Source organism: Arachis ipaensis, chromosome B3, assembly GCF_059453495.1.
Source record: "Arachis ipaensis isolate K30076 ecotype BB chromosome B3, ASM5945349v1, whole genome shotgun sequence".
NCBI classification, from domain to species: Eukaryota; Viridiplantae; Streptophyta; class Magnoliopsida; order Fabales; family Fabaceae; genus Arachis; species Arachis ipaensis.
Genome location: NC_142438.1, coordinates 60094455 through 60118637, shown reverse-complemented (window position 1 = coordinate 60118637; position 24183 = coordinate 60094455). Strand labels below are relative to the sequence as shown.

Sequence of the window (24183 nt, the reverse complement as noted above, 5' to 3'; positions counted from 1 at the left end):
TCATCCACGCGTGCGCGTGCTTGACGCGTACGCGTGGAGTGCCAAAATCGCAAATGACGCGCATGCGTCATGGACGCGTACGCGTGAGCTAATTTGTGCACCAGGCACACTTCCTGCGCCACTCCCGCATAACTCTCTGTTCACTTTATTTTTTTTTCACGCACACCCATCTGACGCGTACGTGTCAGTGACGCTTGCGCGTCGTGTGCTCTTTTTTTTTGAGGAGTTCGGTTCCTGTTCTAAGATAGCTGCATGATCAGAAAAATAGTGAAAACTCAAGAAAAATCAACTAAGTAAGAAAACTACTACTACGAAAAATAACTAAGAATGAAAAGGAACGATCATACCACGGTGGGTTGTCTCCCACCAAGCACTTTTAGTTAAAGTCCTTAAGTTGGACATGTTGTGAGCTTCTTGTTATGGTGGCTTGTGCTTATACTGATCCAGGAATCTCCACCAATGTTTGTAATTCCAATGGCTACCGGGATCCCAAACTAGGCGCATAACGCCTTTGAGCAAGTTGAAGCAAGTGAGGCCCCAAGAATGTTGATTGTGAGAATGAATTCCAGGGTCCCAAACCTTGCTTTTACACCCGTCTTCTTGTGGATCACCATTGTTCCCACCGGGTGGCAAGCAATCTGAATTCTCACAGAGACATCCAAACAACCTTCTAGACCCATTCAATTGAGCTCTACACCAATCCTTGCACTTCAATTTGGAGCATGCAACCATATTGAACCTTGCTTGACAACTCTTACCACTAACCATCTTCCTCTCACTCTTAATGCCACAAAGAGCTCTAAGTTGACCATCTGTCTCCAGTAGCCCATATTCAAGTGGGAACGTAAAGGTTAAGGATAGGAATTTTACCCACTTGAATGTTGTATTGGATGGTGATGGCTTTGGGAAAGGTCTTACAAGCTCCACTCTCCTGTGTTCTTCTTTGAATTCTATCACCTCTTTGCAAGCTTCCTCAATTTCAACCTCTTCTTCTTGGTAGCTTTCTTCTAATTCAATATCTTCTTTATTGCTTACCAAGGGCATGGGAGATTATACATCTTTCTCTTCTTCCATGTGTAAGGATGAAAAGTTCTCTAATTCACTGGAGTATGAACTCCTTTGATTGATTTCCTCACTTTCTTCTATAGGATCTTGCATTATATCTCTTGGGAAGAAATTTTCTTGCTCCTCTTCCTGTGACTTGATAATCGACTGCACATGCTTCTCTATATTTTTGACACTTGTCTTTATATCCTGTAAGAATTCTTTCATGAGAAGCTTAATATCTGATGGTATTTGAGGTGAATAAGGAGGAGGTGATGGTTCTTGATAAGAATAAAAAGAGGATGGCTCTTGGTAAGAATAGATAGATGGTGGCTCTTGATATGGGTAGAAAAATGATGGTTCTTGGTATGTATATGGAGATGGTGGTTCTTGATATGAATAGGGAGGTGGTGGCTCTTGATAGTTGGAACATGGAGTACTGAAGTTTCTCTGGTTTTGACTTTGCCAACCAAAATTTGGGAGGTCTCCCCATTCATAATGATATGAATCACTACTCGGGTGTGAGTAGTAACCCATATGATCTCTCTCCATTATTTTTCCTTAGCACAAAACACCAAAAAGGATTAAACACACCATATGGTAAACAAGAAAGCAAAGAAGAAAGAACGGAATTCTAAAAATTAAAATAAGAAAAATCAAAATAAAACTAACTAGGAAATACCAAACTTAATTTCAGAAATTAAGAGTAAAAAAATAATGGTTTAAAATAATTTTATTTTTATTTTATAATTTTTTTATGTAAATATTAAAACTAAACAATAAAATAAAGTAAAAGGAAGAAATAGGGTAACGAAAAAAATAATAAATAAAATTTAAAGTTAAAGAAACTAAAAAAAAGGAAACAGGGGGAAGGGGGAGTGTTAACGTAAAAAAAGAAAAGAAGGAAAATTGTTAATTTTATTTTATTTTTTTTTATTATTTTTTTTCAAAAAATAATAGAACAATATTTAAATAAAATTAAAATCAAAACGCCTAATCTAAACAATTAAACAATTAATAGTTGTTAATCACAGTCAATCCCCGGCAATGGCGCCAAAAACTTGATGCAGAATTTATAACCCACAAACTTACCGGCAAGTGCACCGGGTCGTACCAAGTAATACCTTACGTGAGTAAGGGTCGATCCCATGAGGATTCATGGATTAAACAACAATAGCGTTTGATAGGTTAGTTAGACAAACAGAAAATAGTGTTGGAAGTTCAAAAGCATTGAAAAGTAAATTCAAGAATTTCAGAAAACAAGCAGCAAATGAGTTGTGAAATATATGTGGAAAAACAGTTAAGGCTTCAGACTTATCTATTTTCTGAATTGACTTTTCTTATTAACTAATTTTAATCATGTAAGATTTAATTCATGGCAAACTATTTGTGACTAGACCCTAATTCCTTAGACCTTCCTAGTCTCCTCTAAAATTCATGAACTGCCAATTCCTTGGTCAATTAATTTCAATTAGAGGGTGATGATCAAATTCTAGATAATATGCCACACGAATCCTAATTATCTAGAAATAAAGGGATTATATGTCACGTATCCCGTTAAATACAAACAATTAGAAATTCAGGATAATATGTTTTCAAGCTATTGTTCAAGTAAAGAGCTTTTCCAAGTTATACGAGAACTCAATTAGAACATGGGTCATACTTCCGTTCCACCCAAATTCATAAAATGAAGAACGAAAAGAATTATTGAAATATAAATCAAAACATGAATTAAAATAGAAAAATAATAATATCAATCCATACAATAGACAGAGCTCCTAACCTTAACAATGGAGGTTTAGTTGCTCATGGTTCAGAGAAAATACGGACTGTAAATTGGGATGGAATGGGATCCTCCCCTGGACCTCCTCCGAGGAAGGAAAGTTTCTCCCTTTCATAATTAATCCTCATAAATTTAAAATCTAATTTTTAAAATTAAAATAATATCTTTTCCAAGGATTCAAATTTGAATTTAAATTCAAATTAATTTAAATAATCAAGTCTTCAATGGATGGATGGGAACCACTTGTTTCGTCCATTCTGTAGCTTCTAATCTGTGTTTTCTGGGCTGAAAACTGAGTTAAAACAGCACAGAAATTGGCCCCAGTGTTTTTCTGCGCTTCCTGCACGTGGCGCATGTCACGCATACGCGACAATCACGCGTACGCATCGATGGTCTTTTCTGCGAGTCACGTGGACGCGTCGGTCACACGCACACGTCGCTGAGCAAATCTTCAAATCAGGCGTACGCGTCAGTCATTCCAAATTCACGCGCACGCGTTAGGCACGCGTGCACATCGCTCCTAGCTGCCATCTCCTTTGATTCTTGTGCTGCAAAAACTTCATCAAATACAGCCGAATGCTACCTAAAATAAACAGTATTGCACAAAACTCAAAATAGCATCCATAGTGGCTAAAATATTGTTAATTCTTAATTAAACTCAATAAATTACATGCAAATTCAGTAGGAAAAAATAGGAAAGATGCTCACACATCAGCTGTTCTTCATGAATTAATGCAAGTACTATTGTTTTTCTTTGAATTCACGCCTACTTCTTCTCCAAGATATACTCTTGTACTTAATTCAGTTAAGTCAGAATGAAGGGGTGAACCGTGACAATCAGCCACTATCTTCGTTACTCGCTTAGCCAAGATCTGCGTGCCTAACAACCACAAGCGGTCTACATGATGTTCAACGTAGTCATTGGACGACAGCCAGAGTATATTCTCTTGGGTCTCTAATTCACGATTCGCATTATCTCTCCTGACAACAGAGCATCCGAATTTGTGATTAGAACCATCGTGGTATAGGCTAGAACCATTGGCAGCATTCCTGAGATCCGGAAAGTCTAAACCTTGTCTGTTGTATTCTGAGTAGGATCTGGAAAGGGATGACTGTGACGAGCTTCAAACTTGTGAATGTTGGGCGCAGTGACAGTGTGCAAAAGGATAGAGAGATCCTATTCCGACGCTAGCGGGAACCGGCATATGATTAGCCGTGCGGTAGCTGTACCTGGTATTTTTGATCCGAGACGAAAAATCCGACAGTTGATTAGCCGTGCAGAGATCGTACCTGGTATTTTTCATTCGAGAGGATCATACAGCTTGCCATGGAAGGGAGCACGTATGATTGAAAGAAGACAATAAGAAAGCAGAGGTTCAGATGCAACAAAGCATCTCCAAACACTTATATGAAATTCCTACCAATGAATTACATAAGTACCTTTATCTTATTTTATGTTTTATTTATCTTTTAATTATCAAAATTTCATAACCATTTGAATCCGCCTGACTAAGATTTACAGGATGACCATAGCTTGCTTCAAGCCAACAATCTCTGTGGGATCGACCCTTACTCACGTAAGGTATTACTTGGACGACCCAGTGCACTTGCTGGTTAGTTGTGCGGAGTTGTGAAAAGTGTGAATCATGATTTCGTGTACCAAGTTTTTGGCGCCGTTGCCAAGGTTTGATCGAGTTTGGAGAACTGTCGGTTCATCTTGTTGCTTAGATTAGGTAATTTTATTTTATGTTTAAGCATTTTATTTTTTTATTTTCAAAAAATCCTTCAAAAAAATATATTTAGTTTTCTAAAAATTCATCAAAAATTTTAAGAATGAATTCCATCTTCGAGCTTCATGATGGTATGTTAAAGCTTGGTTGGCTATTAAGCCATGTCTAAATCTTTTGGACCGACGCTTTAACTTATCATATTCATTGGATTGTTGTATGTACTTGTTATCCTAAAGCTTGGCTGGCCATTTGGCCATGTCTAATTCTGTTGGACCGAAGCTTTAGAATAACATTGCATCAGCCTTGGGATTCTCATTCATAATTATATGCTAAAGCTTGCCTGGCCATTGGCCATGTCTAATTCTTTTGGACTGGAGCTTTAGACTAATATTACATGAATCCTGGAATCCTTATTAAAAATTTTGAATTTTTTTATTTCCTTTTTCAAAATAAATTTCGAAAAATATACAAAAAAGTAATAAAACCATAAAAACCAAAATTTGTGTTTCTTTTTTAAGTCTTATGTCAAATTTTAAGTTTGATGTCAATTGCATATTGTTAATTTTCGAAAACTCATGCATTATGTTCTTCATGATCTTCAAGTTGTTCTTGATGATTTTCCTTATTTGATCTTTGCATTTTCTTATTTTGTGTCTTTTGTTGTTTTTCATATGCATTTTCAAATCATTAGTGCCTAAAGTTTAAAAATTTTTAAGTTTGGTGTCTTGCATGTTTTTCTTTTCTTAAAAATTTTCAAAAATATTTTCTTGATGTTCATTATGATCTTTAAAGTGTTCTTGGTGTTCATCTTGACATTCAAAGTGTTCTTGCATGCATTATTAGTTTTGATCTTAAATTTTTATGTCATGTGTCATTTTGTTGTTTTTCTCTCTCATTATTAAAAATTCAAAAATAAAAAATAATATCTTTCCCTTATTTTACTCATAAATTTCAAAATTTTGGGTTGACTTAATCAAAGATTTTTAAATTTAGTTGTTTCTTGTTAGTCAAGTCAAAATTTCAATTTAAAAATTCTATCTTTTCAAATCTTTTTCAATTTTATTTCATGTTTTTTGAAAATTCTTCAAAATAAATTTTCAAAATCTTTTCCTTATTTTTACTTCATATTTTTGAAATCTTTGCTAGCATTTAACGCTTTGATTCAAAAATTTCAAGCTTGTTACTTTTCTGTTAAGAAATGTTCAATCTTTAAATTCTAGAATCATATCTTTTAGTTTCTTGTTAGTCAAGTCATTAACTTTAATTTTAAAAATCAAATCTTTTTAATTTCCTTTTCATTCTTTTTCAAAATAAATTTCAATCATATCTTTTTCAAAATTTGATTTCAAAATCTTTTTCTAACTTCTTATCTTTTCAAAACTTATTTTCAAATCTTTTTCAATTAACTACTTGACTTTTTGTTTGATTTTCAAAGTTTACTGTTTCTTATCTTTTTCAAAACCACCTAACTACCTTTCTCTCTCATCATTTTCGAAAATCACTAACCTCTTTTTCAAAATTCCTTTTAATGAACTAATTTTTTAAATTTTAATTTAATTTTATTTCTTTTAATAATTTCGAATTCTAACTTATAATTAAAATAAAAATAAAAATATTTTTCTTTTCTTATAATTAAAATTTGAATTTTTTCTTTCTCTCATCTCTTTCTATTTATTTTATTTAATTACTAACACTTCTCTTCTTCTTAAAATTCAAACCCCCTCCCTCTCTCTGTGTTCGAATTCCTCTTATTTTCTCTCTATTGCCATTCTTCTATTCTCCTACTCACATAAAGGAATCTCTATACTGTGACATAGAGGATTTCTCTTCTTTTATGTTCTCTTCTTTTTCATATGAGCAAGAACAAGGATAAAGACATTCTTGTTGAAGTTAATTCTGAACCTAAAAGGACTCTGAAGAGGAAGCTAAGAGAAGCTAAAGCACTACACTCTGGAGAGGACCTTACATAAATTTTTGAAAAAGAAGAAGACATGGCTGAACCCAATAACAATGGTGGAGATGCAAGGAAGATGCTTGGTGACTTTGCTGCACCATCTTCTGACTTCTATGGAAGAATAGCATCTCAATTCCTGCAATTGGAGCAAACAACTTTGAGCTTAAGCCTCAATTAGTTTCTCTAATGCAGCAGAATTGCAAGTTTTATGGACTTCCATTGGAAGATCCTCATCAGTTCTTAGCTGAATTCTTGTAAATTCGTGATACTGTTAAGACCAATGGGGTTAATCCTGAGGTCTACAGACTTATGATTTCCCCTTAGCTGTAAGAGACAGAGCTAGGACATGGTTGGACTCACAACCTAAAAAAAGCCTGAACTCTTGGGAAAAGTTGGTCAATGCTTTCTTGGCCAAGTTCTTTCCACCTCAAAAGTTGAGCAAGCTTAGAGTGGAAGTCCAAACCTTCAGACAGAAGGAAGGTGAATCCCTCTATGAAGCTTGGGAAAGATACAAGCAATTGATCAGAAGGTGTCCTTCTGACATGCTTTCACAATGGAGCATCCTATGTATATTCTATGATGGTCTGTCTGAATTGTCCAAGATGTCATTGAACCACTCTGCTGGTGGATCTCTTCATCTGAAGAAGACGCCTGCAGAAGCCCAGGAACTCATTGATATGGTTGCAAATAACCAGTTCATGTACACTTCTGAACGAAATCCTGTGAATAATGGGATGACTCAGAAGAAAAGAGTTCTTGAGATTGATACTTTGAATGCCATATTGGCTCAGAATAAAATATTGACTCAGTAAGTCAATATGATTTCTCAGAGTCTGACTGGAATGCAAGCTGCATCCAACAATACTAAAGAAACTTCCTCTGAAGAAGAAGCTTATGATCCTGAGAATCCTGGAATGGAAGAAGTGAATTACAAGGGAGAATCCTATGGAAACACTTACAATCCTTTATGGAGAAATCATCCCAATCTCTCATGGAAGGATTAGTAGAAGCCTAATCAAGGCTTCAATAATAATAATGGTGGGAGAAACAAGTTTATCAATAGCAAGCCTTCTCCATCATCTTCTTAGCAACAGATAGAAAATTCTAAGCAGAGCCTCTCTGACTTAGCAACCATAATCTCTGATCTAAGTAAGACCACTTATAGTTTCATGACTGAAACAAGGTCCTTCATTAGAAATTTGGAGGCATAAGTGGGTCAGCTGAGTAAAAGAGTTACTGAACTCCCTCCAAGTACACTCCCAAGCAATACAGAAGAGAATCCAAAAAGAGAGTGCAAGGCCATCAACACGTCCAACATGGCCAAACCTGTAGAGGAGGGAAAGGCAGTGATTCCTAGTGAGAAAACCTCAATGGACGTCTACTGGCCACTAAGGAGTTCCCTAATGAGGAACCAAAGGAATATAAGGCTCATACAGAGACCATAGAGATTCCACTAAACTTACTATTGCCATTTATGAGCTCTGATGAGTATTCTTCCTCTGAAGAGGACAAAGATGTTATTGAAGAGTAAGTTACTCAGCATCTAGGATTAATCATGAAGCTAAATGCCAAGCTATTCGGTAATGAGACTTGGGAGGATGAACCTCCATTGCTCATCAATGAACTGAATGTTTGGGCTCAACTGAAATTACCTCAGAAGAAACCAGATCCCGGAAAGTTCTTAATACCTTGTACCATAGGCACCATGACCTTTGAGAAGGCTCTGTGTGACCTGGGGTCAGGTATAAACCTCATGCCACTATCTGTAATGGAGAAACTAGGGATCTTTAAGGTACAAGCTGCAAGAATCTCACTAGAGTTGGCAAACAAATCAAGGAAACAGGCTTATGGACTTGTAGAGGATGTCTTAGTGAAGGTTGAAGGCCTGTACATCCCTGCTGATTTCATAATCCTAGACACTGGGAAGGAAGAGGATGAATTCATTATCCTTGGAAGACCCTTCCTAGCCACAGCAAAGGCTGTGATTGATGTGGACAGAGGAGAGTTAGTCCTTCAAATGAATGAGGACTACCTTGTGTTTAAGTCTCAAGGATCTTTTTCTGTAACCATGGAGAGGAAGCATGAAAAGCTTCTCTCAATACAGAGTCAAATAGAGCCCTCACACTCAACTTCTAAGTTTGGTGTTGGGAGGCCACCATTAAGCTCTGAATCTCTATGAAGCTCTCTAAGAGCTTACTGTCAAGCTATTGAGATTAAAGAAGCACTTATTGGGGCAAACCAATGTTATTTAATTATATTTATTTGTTTTCCATAGTTATTTTATGTTTTCTTTAGGTAGATGATCATGTGAAGTCACAAAAATAACTGTAGAATTAAAGCAGAATCAAAAATAGCATCAAAAATAGCACACCCTGAAGGATAGGCTTACTGGCGTTTAAACGCCAGTAAGGATAGCAGGATGGGAGTTTAAATGCCCAGTCTGGCAGCATTCTGGGCGTTAAATGTCAAAATTGGTAGGCAGACTGGAGTTAAACACCAGAAATGGCACACAGAGGGCGTTTAAATGCCAGAAAGATGTAGGGAGCAGAATTCCTTGACACCTCAGGATCTGTGGACCCCACAGGATCCCCACCTTCCCCACCTCTTCTTCTCTCCTCCTCACACATTTCCATAACACTCTTCCCCAAAATAACTTCCACCAATCACCTCCATTTCCCTCCCAAACCCAACCCCTTCTTACACGAATTCCCTCTCTCTCTTGCCCTATAAATACCCCTCATTACCACCTTCAAATTCACACATCATAAACACTTACCCCCTTGGCTGAATTTAAAACATCCCTCCATCTCCTCCATTTCTTCTTCTTCTCCTCATTTCTTTCTTCTTTTACTCGAGGACGAGCAAACCTTTTAAGTTTGGTATGGAAAAAGCTCTGTTTTTTATTTTTCCATAACTATTAATAGTACCTAAGGCCGGAGAAAGCTCTAGAAAGAGGAAAGGAAAGGCAATTGCTTCCACCTCCGAGTCATGGGAGATGGAGAGATTCATCTCAAAAGCCCATCACTAAAAAGAGGATGGAGCAAACAAGAGAGCCCACTCATGGACCTCAACAAGAGCATGAGGAAGCCCCTCATCAAGAAATCCCTGAGATGCCTCAAGGGATGCATTTTCCTCCACACAACTATTGGGAGCAACTCAACACCTCTTTAGGAGATTTGAGTTATAGCATGGAGCAACTAAGAGTAGAGCACCAAGAGCACTCCATCATCCTCCATGAAATTAGAGAGGACCAAAAGGCCATGAGAGAGGAGCAACAAAGGCAAGGAAGAGACATAGAGGAGCTCAAGCACTCCATAGGATCTTCAAGAGGAAGAACTTGCCGCCATCACTAAGGTGGACCCGTTCTTTAATTTTCTTGATCTTATTTTTCTGTTTTTCGATTTTTATGCTTTATGTTTTATCCATGTTTGTTTCTTTATTACATGATCATTAGTGTTTAGTGTCTATGCCTTTAAGCTATGAATGTCCTATGAATCCTTCACCTTTCTTAAATAAAAAACTGTTTTCTGAAAAAGAAAAAGAAGTACATGGATTTCAAAATTTATCATGAAATTAGTTTAACTATCTTGATGTGGTGGCAATACTTTTTATTTTCTGAATGACTGCTTGAACAGTGCATATTTTTTATATTGTTGTTTATGAATGATAAAATTGTTGGCTCTTGAAAGAATAATGAAAAAGGAGAAATGTTATTGATAATCTGAAAAATCATAAAATTGATTCTTGAAGCAAGAAAAAGTAGTGAAACACAAAGCTCGCAAAAAAAAGGCAAAAAAAAAACAAAAAGAAAAAAAAAGAAAAAGCAAGCAGAAAAAGCTAATAACTCTTTAAACAAAAAGGCAAGGGTAAAAAGGGTCTAAGGCTTTGAGCATTAATGGATAGGAGAGTCCAAAGGAATAAAATCCTGGCCTAAGCGGCTAAATCAAGCTGTCCCTAACTATGTACTTGTGGCGTGAAGGTGTCAAGTGAAAAGCTTGAGACTGAGCGGTTAAAGTCGTGGTCCAAAGCAAAAAGAGTATGCTTAAGAGCTCTGGACACCTCTAATTGGGGACTCTAGCAAAGCTGAGTCACAATTTGAAAAGGTTCACCCAGTTATGTGTCTGTGACATTTATGTATCTGGTAGTAATACTGGAAAACAAAATACTTAGGGTCACGGCCAAGACGCATAAAGTAGTTGTGTTCAAGAATCAACATACTGAACTAGGAGAATCAATAACACTATCTGAATTCTAAGTTCCTATGGATGCCAATCATTCTAAACTTCAAAGGATAAAGTGAGATGCCAAAACTGTTTAGAAGCAAGAAGCCACTAGCCTCACTCATCTAATTAAAACTAATCTTCTTTGATAATTTTGGAATTTATTGTATTTTCTCTTCTTTTTATCCTATTTTGTTTCTAGTTGCTTGGGGACAAGCAACAATTTAAGTTTGGTGTTGTGATGAGTGGATAATTTATACCATTTTTGGCATTGTTTTTACATAGTTTTTAGTATATTTTAGTTACTTTTTATTATATTTTTATTAGTTTTTATTCAAAAATCACATTTCTGGGATTTACTATGAGTTTGTGTATTTTTCTATAATTTCAGGTATTTTCTGGCGGAAATTGAGGGACCTGAGCAAAAATCTAATTCAGAGGCTGAAAAAGGACTGCAGATGCTGTTGGATTCTGACCCTCCTGCACTCGAAGTGGATTTACTGGAGCTAAAGAAGCCCAATTAGCGTGCTCTCAATTGCGTTGGAAAGTGGACATCTTGGGATTTCCAGAAATATATAATAGTCGATACTTTACCCGAGATTTGACGGCCCAAACTGGTGTTCAAACCCAGCCTAAAACTTTCTAGCGTAAAACGCCAGAACTGGCACCAAAACTGGAGTTAAACGCCCAAACTGGTACCCAAGCTGGCGTTTAACTCCAAGAACAGCCTATGCACGTGAAATCTTCAATGCTCAGCCCAAGCACACACCAGGTGGCCCCGGAAGTGGATTTCTGCACTATCTGCACTTAGTTACTCATTTTCTGTAAACCCTAGGAACTTGTTTAGTATAAAAACTACTTTTAGAGATTTATTTTAAATCTTTGGATCATATGTGTAACTTTTTACATCTTGGAATCTCTTTGGGAGGCTGGCCATTCGGCCATGCCTAGACATCTTTTCACTTATGTATTTTCTACGGTGGAGTTTCTACACCCTATAGATTAAGGTGTGGAGCTCTGCTGTTCTTCATGAATTAATGCAAGTACTATTGTTTTTCTTTCAATTCACGCCTACTTCTTCTCCAGGATATACTCTTGTACTTAATTTAGTTAAGTCAGAGTGAAGGGGTGACCCGTGACAATCACCCACTATCTTTCGTTACTCGCTTAGCCAAGATCCGCGTGCCTGACAACCACAAGCGGTCTACATGATGTTCAACGTAGTCATTGGACGACAGCCGGAGTATATTCTCTTGGGTCTCTAATTCACGATTCGCATCGTATTTCCTGATAATAGAGCATCCAAATTCGTGATTAGAACCTTCGTGGTATAGGCTAGAACCATTGGTAGCATTCCTGAGATCCGGAAAGTCTAAACCTTGTCTGTGGTATTCCGAGTAGGATCTGGAAAGGGATGACTGTGACGAGCTTCAAACTTGCGAATGTTGGGCGTAGTGACCGTGTGCAAAAGGATAGAGAGATCCTATTCCGATGCTAGCAGAACCGACAGATGATTAGCCATGCGGTAGCTGTACCTGGTATTTTTCATCCGAGACGAGAAATCTGATAGTTGATTAGCCGTGCAGAGATCGTACCTGGTATTTTTCATCCGAGAGGATCATACAGCTTGCCATGGAAGGGAGCACGCATGATTGGAAGAAGACAATAGGAAAGTAGAGGTTCAAAAGCTACAAAGCATCTCCAAACGCTTATATGAAATTCCCACCAATGAATTACATAAGTACCTTTATCTTATTTTATGTTTTATTTATCTTTTAATTATCAAAACCTCATAACCATTTGAATCCGTCTGACTAAGATTTATAGGATGACTGATAAACCACTATTTTATGGTTTATCTTGTGCTCAATTGAATAGATTTTATCAACTCTTTACCCACTTATTCATACTATTTGCATGGTTTTACATTTGCCTTCCTAATTATGTGCTATGATTAAAAACATGCTTCTTTGATCTTATATTTGCTTATTATTAATCCTCTCTTATTACCATTAGATGCCTTGATATGTGTGTTAAGTGATTTCAGAGATTACAGGGCAGGAATGGCTCAGAGGATGGAAATGAAGCATGCAAAAGTGGAAGGAATACAATAAGTTGGAGAAATTGCTAAGCTGTCCAGCCTGACCTCTTCACACTCAAATGGCTATAACTTTAGCTACAGAGATCCAAATGATACGGTTTCAGTTGCATTGGAAAGCTAATGTCCGGGGCTTCGATTTGATATATAATATGCCATAGTTGTCCTGACGCTAGGTGACGCGACCGCGTGCTCCATGTGGCCGCGTTGCAGTGACGAAAATCAGCGTATTTGAATTCGCAACCAGCGAATTCTGGGCTGTTTCTGACCCAGTTCTCGGCTCAGAAAATATAGATTAGAGGCTATAAAGTAGAGGGATTGCATCCATTCAAAGAGAAGCTTTCAAATTCACAATTTTAGGATTTAGATGTAGTTTTTAGGGAGAGAGGTTCTCTCCTCTCTCTTAGGATTAGGATTTAGGATTTCTCTTAGTTTTAGGAGTGACTCTCAATCCCAGGTTCAATGTTCTTTTTATATATTTTTCTAATTTAATTTATGAACTTTTCCATGTTAGAATTGATATCTTCATTTAATATAATTTGAGGTATTTCAGAATTATGATTGTTCTCTTTAATTTTTTAATGCTCTTTGTTTATCCAAATTATTTTCATTCAAGTAGACTTTTTTCCCTTTTGGCTTTGGTTGAGTCATTGGAGACACTTGAGTTATCAAAATCATTGTTGATTGAAAATTGGATTTCTTCATTTCATTAATTCAAGTTCCAATAACTCTAGCCTTTCCCAAAGAAAGACTAGGACCTGAGGAATAAAAATTAATTCATCCACTTAACTTACCTTCATAGTTAGAGGTTAACAAAGTGGGAGAAAAATCCAATTCTCATTACAATTGATAAGGATAACCAGGATAGGACTTCCAGTTCTCATACCTTGCCAAGAGTTTATTTTATAGTCATTCATTTATTTTTATTGCTTTGAAAATATACCTGTGCCCATTGCCCAAACTCTAGAACCCCAATTTACAAACTCATAACCAATAATAAGAACATACCTCCCTGCAATTCCTTGAGAAGACGACCCGAGGTTTAAATACTTCGGTTATCAATTTTAAAGGGGTTTGTTACTTGTGACAACCAAAACGTTTGTACGAAGGGATTTCTGTTGGTTTAGAGACTATATCTACAACGCGACTGTTTTTATAAAATTCTTTACTGGCAAAAATCCCAACGTCAATGACCATAGCTTGCTTCAAGCCGACAATCTCCGTGTGATCAACCCTTACTCACGTAAGGTATTACTTGGACCCCCCGGTGCACTAGCAGGTTAGTTGTGCAGAGTTGTGAAAAGTATGAATCATGATTTCGTGCACTACCCACGCGTACGTGTTGAGTAGTGAAAAATGACAAGCCACGCGCACACGTGAAAAGGCCAACGTTGGAGGTAACGTTGGGGAGCAAACGCTGGGTACAACGTCCGCGATGACAACCCTGGGCAAAAATTTGATATGACGCGTACGCATGGGTCATGCGTATGCGTCGATTGGCAAAAAAAACAACATGCACGCATATGCGTGGGGCACGTGTACAAGTGGATTGAAAAACGTTGGAGCAGACGTTTGCGTGCCAACGTTGACGCAAATGTGGATAACAGAGTCTGGGGGCAATTTTTAACACCGCAACATTACTAAAGGCCACAATGCACCCCTGGACCAAGCAAGCAAGCTGAGCCCATCAATTATCACTCAATGCACAAGAAGAATCTAGATTAGGAATTTTAATTCAATTTTACTTTTCTCTTTCATTTTTGTAAGCCTATATATAGGCAGTAGCTGGATTGGAGAAAATATTCTGGATCGGAGGGGAGTCCAGGATCATGCATTCACATCCCCTGACACACACCCTTCATGCACTTTTATTTCGTTTCTTTTCTTTACTGTTAGTTTAATTTTAGTTTGTAATTTCCTTTTTGAATTTGAAGTTTTAATTTAGTTTATTTCTTCATCTTCTTCTTTATTCTGCACTTTTTTTCTTTTCTGTTAAAATTAGAGCAATGAATTAAACTAACTCTTTTCATTGGGTTAGAGAGCTCTATTGTCATTTAATGGATCAATTGTAATTTTCATCATGCTTTCTCTGTCTTTTCTCTTGGTCTTACTAGAAAGCTTTCGATCCTAATTCAATTGAACAATTGTCTCGATGGAGAAATTGTTCATACTTGGATTTCCTCGGAGCCTTGATAAAGGAATGAGGAAATCATGCTAGAAATGCTTTCTCACACTGGATTAGGTTGGGGGTTGGATAGATATAGTGACATATAATGCTACCAATACTTTGATCTATGAATGTGTGTGGTATAATAGTGACCAAGATTCACCTCTTCCCATGAACAATTAAACCAAGACATTGGAAAATTGTTCATGCTTAGAGAGATTGGTGAGCCAAGACATTGGCATCCAATCACTTAAGGTTGCCAAGAAGATCAATGAATGCATTGATTGAGGAAGAGATGAGGATGAACTTGATTCGGAGAATTGTAATATCTCTTGATCCCAATATTCATTTTATTCTTTCCTCTTTTACTTTCTGTCATTTACTTCCTGCACTTTACTGCTTTCAATTACTTTTATGCAATTTATTTTTCTGCTGCTTATCACTCCAAATTGAATCGTCTAACTAGGCTAACCAATTAACTATTGATTGCTTAATCTGTTAATTCTCATGGGATCGACCTCACTCTTTAGTGAGTTTTACTACTTGATACGACCCGGTGCACTTGCCAGTTAGTCATTGCAGAGAAGTCTTGTTTTCCGCGTATTATCAAGGAACAAGAGAAGCAGCGGCGTGAGCTAGAAGAACCGAAGCGTCAGAAATTATCCCTTGAAGAGCCTAACGCCTCCCATGATTAAGGTGGTTGAGTTCCACCTCCCCATTTCTGTGGCTATTTGATGCGCATAAACTAGTTATGCTACGATTTAGGAAATTGCACGATCGGCAAAATTCCTTCCGGCAAGTGCACCGGTTATCGTCAAGTAAAAACTCACAATAGAGTGAGGTCGAATCCCACAAGGATTGGTTGAGTGAGCAATTCGGATTAGAAGTGTGTTCTAGTTGAGCGGAATCAAGATTGAGATGAGAATTGCGGAATGTAAAATTGGCGGGAAAGGTAAATGACAAGAAATTGAAATGGCGGAATCTTAAATTGCATGAATTAAAGAGCAGAAACTAAATTGCTGAAATTAAAAGGGAATGGGGGTGATTGCATGAATTGAGTTGCAGAATGTAAAGAGAAGATGGAAATCAGAATTGGGGGATTCATTGGGTTATAGGAGATATTGAGATCTCCGAATCAAAACATGTTTATCTCTTCCTCAAGCAATGCGTTCATTGAATTTTGCTTGGCAATCTTATATGATTGGATCCCAATCCCTTGGTTCACCAATTCTCTCTAAAAATGAACAAATTCCCAATCCCTTGGTTTAAATGTTCATAAGAAGAGATGATGCTCGATCACTGATTATACCACACAGTTTCATGAACCACAATTTGGTAGGATTACATGTCACAATATCCATCCAAACCCCAATCCAATTCACTGTGAGAAAGCTTCTCTAGCATGAATCCTCCATTCCTTTCCCAAGACAACTACCCAATGGAATTAGATCGAGAAGCTTTCTAACAAAATTCAAGAGAAAAGATTGAAGAAGAAGATAAACTATTATTGATTCATTGAATTACAATAGAGCTCCCTAACCCAATGAAAGGGGGTTTAGTGAGTCATAGCTCTGAATTCAATTACAAAGATATGAAAACTAGCTAAAAGTGAAGGTAAAAGTCCTCCCTAACTTAAATTCTATCCTATTTATACACTTTCTATATTGAGCTTCTGTTGTGTTTCTTGGGCTTTGAGGCCTCTCCCTGCTTTCCTTTTGCCTTGGGTTTATGATCCATAATCTTGATGAGGCTGTTGATCCAAATTCTGTAACATTCATTGAGCCAACTTAGTGATAATCAAATAATGACACATGACTCAATAAATTGAGATTTCAAACTCATCAATCCTTCAGGCCCAATCCCATAAACCATGATATTCAATTGGGTTTCATACCAGAGTAAGTTTAAGTTAATGTTTGTGCTCAAAGACTAACTTAAACCGCACTATTTTTGGCCCAGAAACCTTTTCCAAGAGTGGCGTTTAAGTTGCAGTTCAAGCTTAAACTGCAGCTTAAACGCCAGACACTTCCAGTGAGGCCTTTTGTAGAAGCACGTTTAAGCTTCAGTTTAAGGTTAAACTGAAGCTTAAACGTGGAAATGGAAGAAGGCAGCCCTGGAGAGTCATGTAGTCGAACACGTTTAAGCTTTAGTTTAAGGTTAAACTGAAGCTTAAACGTGGATATAGGAAGGGCAGCCCTGGAGGTCGAACACGTTTAACCTCCAGTTTAAGGTTAAACTGGAGGTTAAACGTGGAATTGGAAGGAGGCATCCTGGAGGTCGAACACGTTTAACCTCCAGTTTAAGGTTAAACTGGAGGTTAAACGTGGAAGCTTAGAAGGGTAGCCCTGGAGGTGTCGAACACGTTTAAGCTCCAGTTTGAGGTCAAACTGGAGCTTAAACGTGGAAATGGAGAGAGCAACCCTGGAGGAGAAAACTTGGTCGAACACGTTTAAGCTCCAGTTTGAGGTCAAACTGGAGCTTAAACGTGGAAATGGCTCCCTGGTGCTTTTCCCATTCTGGCGTTTAACCTCCAGTTTAAGATTAAACTGGAGGTTAAACGTGGAACTCCTTCCTGAGTGGCATTATCATTCTGGCGTTTAACCTCCAGTTTAAGGTTAAACTGGAGGTTAAACTTCAATTCCAGCATTTCTTAGCCTTCCTGATTCTGGCGTTTAAGCTCCAGTTTAGGCTTAAACTGGAACTTAAACTCCACATGTGATATTCAAGCTTCCTTTATTGATTTTGTTGCTTCCTTGCTTAGCCTCTTCTTCCCTGAAATCATCCAAACAATTGCATCAAAGTCTTGCAAAATTTCATGAGAAATCTTCCATTCATAGCATTCAAGTAATATAACTAAAACTCATGGAATTTGCATTAAAATCATACTGTTTGGATGGTTCATTGCTTTGTTCTTCATTTAACCATTTTTGGTTACTTTAAGCTCAAGAAAATGCATAAAACAACTAAAACTAACAGAAAAATGCTAGTGAAACTAGCCTAAGATGCCTCGGCATCACAACACCAAACTTAATACTTGCTTGTCCCTAAGCAAGTCCTGAGTTATTTGAGAAGATAGTATGAAACAGAAAGCAATTACATTGGCTATATTAGCAAGCATTTGAAGTTCATCAGAAGGGTTTTATGCAGAAAGTTGCAGCATCACTTTTTCATACTTATCAGGTAAGATTATCACTTTTTCATTGCATCCATCAAACACTGCTATGGCCTCTTGTTATTCTTATGTCTTTGGCACTTTTCTCTTCTTTGTTTTTCTTTTCTTTTTCTTAGAGCTACTTTGCTCCTTGTTTGCTTAGTGTCATGTGTTGCACCAGCCTTTGGCATTTTCTTTTTCTTATCAGTGCACTACACATATCCACTTTAGGCATTTTAGTTCACATTTCTTCTTGAGACATTGGTGCCCAGCACCTCTTTGTGTGACTAAATGTTTTGTATTTAGGTTGCTCTTGATAATGGACTTTTGGTTGATAATCCCGGGTTAGTTAACCCAAGTTACCAAGTGTTGAAACACTCCTCAGAACCTATTCATCCAAGCATATCCTTAATACATGAACACCACAGGCATTTGTCTCAGAAGTTCAAACCATTGGTGCCTAGCTTATTTTCTCAATTTTTTTCTTTTTGGTTGCCCTTTTTCAGTGGCTTTTTCTTCTTCCTTTTCTTTCTTTTTCATGGCCAAAGACATTTATTCATCAAGATCCATAGACAGTTTTCAATTTCTACACAAAGAATGATAATTCTACACTCTAATTCCAGTGATCTGACTAAACAATCAAGCATGCATACCACCACTTAATTCTACTTGATTTGTCACTAATTTAGCCAAGTTACTTTTGTTCAAACTTTTCTTTTATTTTTGGAAACAGAACAAGCATGGCAAGCACTCGTTTAAGAAGGTGAAGTTATATCTAAACATCTAGGCATTCACTTTATTCAAAGCAATAAACAGACACTCATACTAAAAAAAAAAACTCCACATAACACTTAAATGACTTATGATGAAAGAAAGCTCATAAAGACAATCCACCAATGATCATTTGATTATTAAGGAACGAGACCACCTCTTATTTATTGCTTGGTTCTTCTTAATTCTTGGGATCCTGCTTCTTCTTGCTTCCTGCCTCTTTTTGACCACTTGTGCTTCCTTTGTCTTTTCTTATGAGCTTTTTCCAGAATCCAGCCTTTTTCATCGTTTCTTCCACTCCTTTTTCAAGGATCATTGCCTTGTTTATTTCTCCTTCTTTCCTCCCTTTGAAATACTCATCAAAAGCTGGGAATGCTGGGTCCATCTTGTGTAGATGTTCCCCTATGTAGTTAAGCTTGATTTGCGAACTGATGTTGTAATCAGCTTGGACTGAGTATCTTGCATTCTGTAAAGTGGTGGCTTCCTTGATTGCCAAGACATTGGCATCTTGGTGTTGGCATATGTGGCTGAAGGATTCCTGTAAGTGTAAATTCTGTTCCCTTTGCAGATCGAAGAATCTTGATTCAAAGTTCCTTTGCATATCCATCATTTTTAGGTGAAAGTCCTCTTGTCTCTCCTGAGACCTCATGTATTGTTGAGACATTCCTTCCATGATTTCCTGCATTCTGCTCATATCCATGGGGTCTCTGGGAATTCGTTGTCTTCTTTCTGGAATTGCTTGCTCTTCTTGCTCTTCTTCTCTGTCTTCTCCTTCCTGTCTTTCTTGTTCTGCTTCTTGCTCGGCTTCCACTTGTTGTCCTTCTTCATTTCTTCTTCTTGTATGTCTTGGAGGAGTTGGGCCAAGAGTCATTTTGTACGCAGTTATGGCCAATCCAGGATATAGCCAATTAGGTCTTTCATCCTCAAGTGGTACTTGGGCATCGATGCATAGTCTAATGATAGTGCTAGGGAAGTGGAGCCAGGATTCAGGGTCACTTTTCTCACTAAACTCTTGTATCTGTTCAGCAATGAGTTTATGAACTTTGATCTCCCCTCCCACCATAATGCAATGTAGCAAGATGGCTCTTTTAGGGACTATTTCTGAAGAGTTTGCAGTGGGTAGGATGGATCTCCTAACTATTGCATACCACCCTTTAGCTTCAGGTGTTAGGTCTCCCCTTCTCAAGACTCTTGGAGCCCCTCTTGTTTTTCTCACCCATTCAGCTCTGATGGCACAAAGGTCTTCAGCAATAGTTGCATAGTCAGGTTCTCCTATCATCCTTTCTTCATAACTTGCTTGGCTGAAATGTATGTTTTTCAGGCCAAGGGTTTTCATGATTGCTTTGGGACTGAAGTCAACTTCCACCCCTCTCACATAGCTTTTGTATGTGGGTTTCTTGGTTGGATCCTCCCTTACTGAATTTGCATAAAACTCTTTCACCAAGTTGATGTTGATTTTAGTGATTGGCTTAGTCAGGAGCTCCCACTTCCTCTTTTTGATCTTTTCCCAAACACCTGGGAACTCATCCTTTTCAATGTCAAAGGGAACCTCAGCTAGTACCGTTTTAGGTCTCATCCATTCGGCTTGAATCTCATGGAAAACCGATCTGTATCTCCATGCATCGAATTCCCTGTTTTCCTCCATTGGCTGCTTGTCTTTTCTCCTTTTGTGGCTAGATGAAGCTGCCATTGGTTCTTTAGTTTTGGTAAGTGACAAGCTAAAGTTGACAAGGTGAAGCAAGAAGTGTTGTTGGAAGTGTGGGGAGGTTGTTTTCGGCAAGAGATAGTTTATGCTATGATGAAGGAAATGTGCATGAAGGAGATTTGGTGGTGTTGAACTTGTTCCCCAAGTGGTTCTTTATAGTGCCCGTAAGTGCAAAATGGACGGCTAGGGTGATTTGTGCAGGGTGGCTTGATGGTAAATATATGAATTAGGGAGAAGGACGAATTGCTTTTCATTTTCTTGGAAGTATTCTGGGTGCATTAGGTTGTACATGTAGCTATCTTTTCTTGCAGAACTTCCTTTTCCCATGTGTTAGTTTCAAAGACTTGTGAATTTTCTTTTTGACCAAGCATCGTACCTCCCTTTGTCTTTTCCTCCATTTTTGTCTTTTCTTTTGTACCTGCACAAACAAACAAGTTTGCTATCATTTTTCGGTCCATGTGAATTATGAATAGTACTTGCACATGTAAATCAATGATTGTCTTTATGAGCTTATAGCCGTGACTTCTACATGTATGCACACTTATTATTTGGACACCAAACTTAGTGTTTGGTCAAGTCTCCTGATGACATGAAATCCATATTGGTTGTCCTTAATGAATGTGCTTAATTCTAATAACTCATAGTCACCTTGGCTCTTTGATTCTAAACAAATTTACTACCCTAAGTAATTGAAACCAAAGCATTAAAACATGCGAATGGTATACTTGTCATGAATTTCGAAATCCAGAGGAACTTCGTGCTTTTCATGAACCGTGTTCAAAGAGGAACACCAAACTTAATCTTTGGTTGTGCACTAAAAATTGAATGCATTTTGAATAAAATTTGGGGTGCCTTCAGGCACACCAAACTTAGAGACAAATTGCATTTTACATGCAATGTTTAGTGCACTCTTTCAGCAGTTGTCCTGAGGATTCAAGTTCATGCATAAGAAACCATGCTTTATTAGATGCACAACAAAACAAAAAAAGTAAGGGTATTAAAACATGGGTTGCCTCCCATGAAGCGCTTCTTTCACGTCACTAGCTTGACGGTTGTCCCTTGTTAGGGTGGATTGTAGTGCTTGATGTCTTCTCCTCTCACTATGAAAACGTCCCCACTTGATTCATTCATGACCTCTAAATGTTCCATAGAAAGAACTTTCCTGATTGTGAACACTTGAGGGAGCTGGGAAGGAATGGTTTTGAGGCCAGGTGGGATTGGCAGATAATGACTTGATATCACGTTATCTCCCGGAGAAAAACCTTCAGTGGGAATTTTCTTGTTTCTCCACCCTCTTGGCAATCTCCCTATCACTCTTCCCTTTCTCTTGAGGATTTCTTCATTGACCCTTATGTCAGGAGGATCCTTCTGATCTGTTTCCACTGATTCTTGTGGCTTTAACTCTTGCAACTCTTGTTTGCCTTCCAAGGACTGTTTTAGAGTTTCAGCTGCTGGATTACTTTCCTCCAAACACAGATGGCTACTATCATCCTTAGGCTTTTCAGGTTCTGGTTCAGGCTCAGATGCAGGTTTGAAAACTTTGAAAATGAGCTGTTCATCATGTATTCTCAGAATTAGCTCTCCTTGTTCTACATCTATGAGCGCTCTAGTAGTGGCTAGAAATGGTCTGCCCAGAATGATAGGGTGTAAGTAGCTTTCCTCCATGTCCACAATGACAAAGTCTGTGGGGAAGTAATAATCCCCCACTTTCACCAGCACATTTTCAACTACCTCTTCAGCTTGCTTCTGAGTTTTGTCAGCCAGTTGTATGATTACATCAGTGGATCTCACCTCATTCAGTTGTAGCCTCTTCATAAGAGTTAGAGGCATCACATTTATGCTAGCTCCTAGATCACAGAATCCTCTGTCAATTTTTGTTTCCCCTATGATGCAAGGGATATGAAAACTTCCTGGGTCCGTTTTCTTAGAGAGTGTGTCCTTCTTGATGAGAGCACTGCATTCTTTGTTCATTGTTACCGTTTGTCCTCCCTTCAAAACTCTTTTCTTGCTTAACAATTCCTTTAAATACTTGATGTGTGTAGGCATTTGATGGAGAATCTCAAGAAAGGGAATATTGACATGGAGAGAGTTAAATGTCTCTAAAAACCTTGAATAGGTTTTCCCTTTTTCACCTCCTCCTAACCTCTGAGGAAATGGTGCTTTTGGTTGGTATATTTCCAGCATGCCTTTTTGCAGTTCCTTGGCTTGCTCAGTTCCACTTTCCTGCTTAACTTCTTCCACACCTTCCTTCAAGATTTCTGGCTCCTGCTCTGAGGGCCTGATTCCTTCTTCTTCTGAAACTTCCTTCAATATGGTGATGGCCTTGCATTCTTCCCATCTCACTCTCTTTTGTTCCCCTTTAGGATTCTTTTCTGTGTCACTAGGGAACACTGCAGTTGATTTGACGGCCTGTTGAGATAGCTCTCCTACTTGAGACTCCATCCTCTTGAGTTTTTCACCATGGTTTCTTAAGGTAGCTCTCACATCATCCCTGAAGCTTTTCAATTCGGTTATGTCTTGACTCATGGTTGCCATCATTCCTTCTATCCGGTTTAATTGATCTTGAAATTGTTGGTTCAGATTAAGTTGGGTAGGTTGATTATTTTGGCCATGATATGATGGTTGGGGGTAAGTGTTTTGTGTGGCTTGGTATGATCTTTGGTTGGAGTTTTGGTATGTGGAATTGTTATGTTGGTTGTGGTTGTAAGGTTTGTGGTTTTGTGGTTGAGTTTGTTGGTTCCCCCACCCAAAGTTTGGGTGATTTTTCCATCCTGGGTTGTAAGTGTTGGAGTGTGGATCATATGATTGCCTTTGTTGGTTTCCCACATAGTTGGCCTCTTCCCAATCACCTCCTTCAATGCTTACTTCCTCTTGATCTTGTGTGTGTATTGCAGCCACTTGCTTTGTTTCTAATTGCCTGGTAAGTTCTGCTAGTTGCTTGGCAAACACCTTGTTTTGGGCTAGAATTGTATCAACATGGTTCAGCTCCATGACTCCCTTAGTGTTGTGCCTTTCTGATGCATAGTAGTACTCATTCTCAGCCACTGTCTCAATCACCTCAATGGCCTCTTCCACAGTCTTTTTCCTGTTCAATGAACCTCTTGATGAATGGTCTACAGCCTTCCTTGATTCATAAGAGAGTCCATCATAGAAAATATGCAATTGCACCCAATCATGGAACATGTCTGGTGGGCATTTCCTTGTCAAGTCCTTGAATCTCTCCCATGCCTCGTAGAGAGTTTCACCATCTTGTTGTCTAAAAGTCTGAACCTCAGATCGAAGCCTATTGACCTTTTGTGGGGGGTAGAAACGTGCCAGAAACTTGCTTTCCACCTCATCCCATGTTGTTAGACTCCCCCTTGGGAATGATTCCAGCCACTTAGCTGCTTTGTCCCTAAGTGAAAATGGGAACAAAAGCAGTTTATATGCATCTTCCTGGACTCCATTGGACTTCACAGTGTCACAAATTCTCAGGAATTTTGTGAGATGTTGGTTTGGGTCTTCATTAGCACTTCCACCAAATGAACAATGATTCTCCACAAGTGATATTAGCTGTGGTT

General features: G+C 38.1%; 2 non-coding genes across 2 annotated transcripts; one reads left to right on the top strand and one right to left on the bottom strand.

Moving 5' to 3' along the window:
• Window positions 1-6951: 6951 nt before the first annotated feature.
• On the bottom strand, window positions 6952-7059 carry LOC148570796 (small nucleolar RNA R71). Its single transcript, XR_015908491.1, has one exon. It is a non-coding gene; the product is annotated as a small nucleolar RNA R71 (small nucleolar RNA).
• A 16745-nt stretch (window positions 7060-23804) lies between these two features.
• On the top strand, window positions 23805-23908 carry LOC148570795 (small nucleolar RNA R71). Its single transcript, XR_015909028.1, has one exon. It is a non-coding gene; the product is annotated as a small nucleolar RNA R71 (small nucleolar RNA).
• Window positions 23909-24183: the final 275 nt, after the last annotated feature.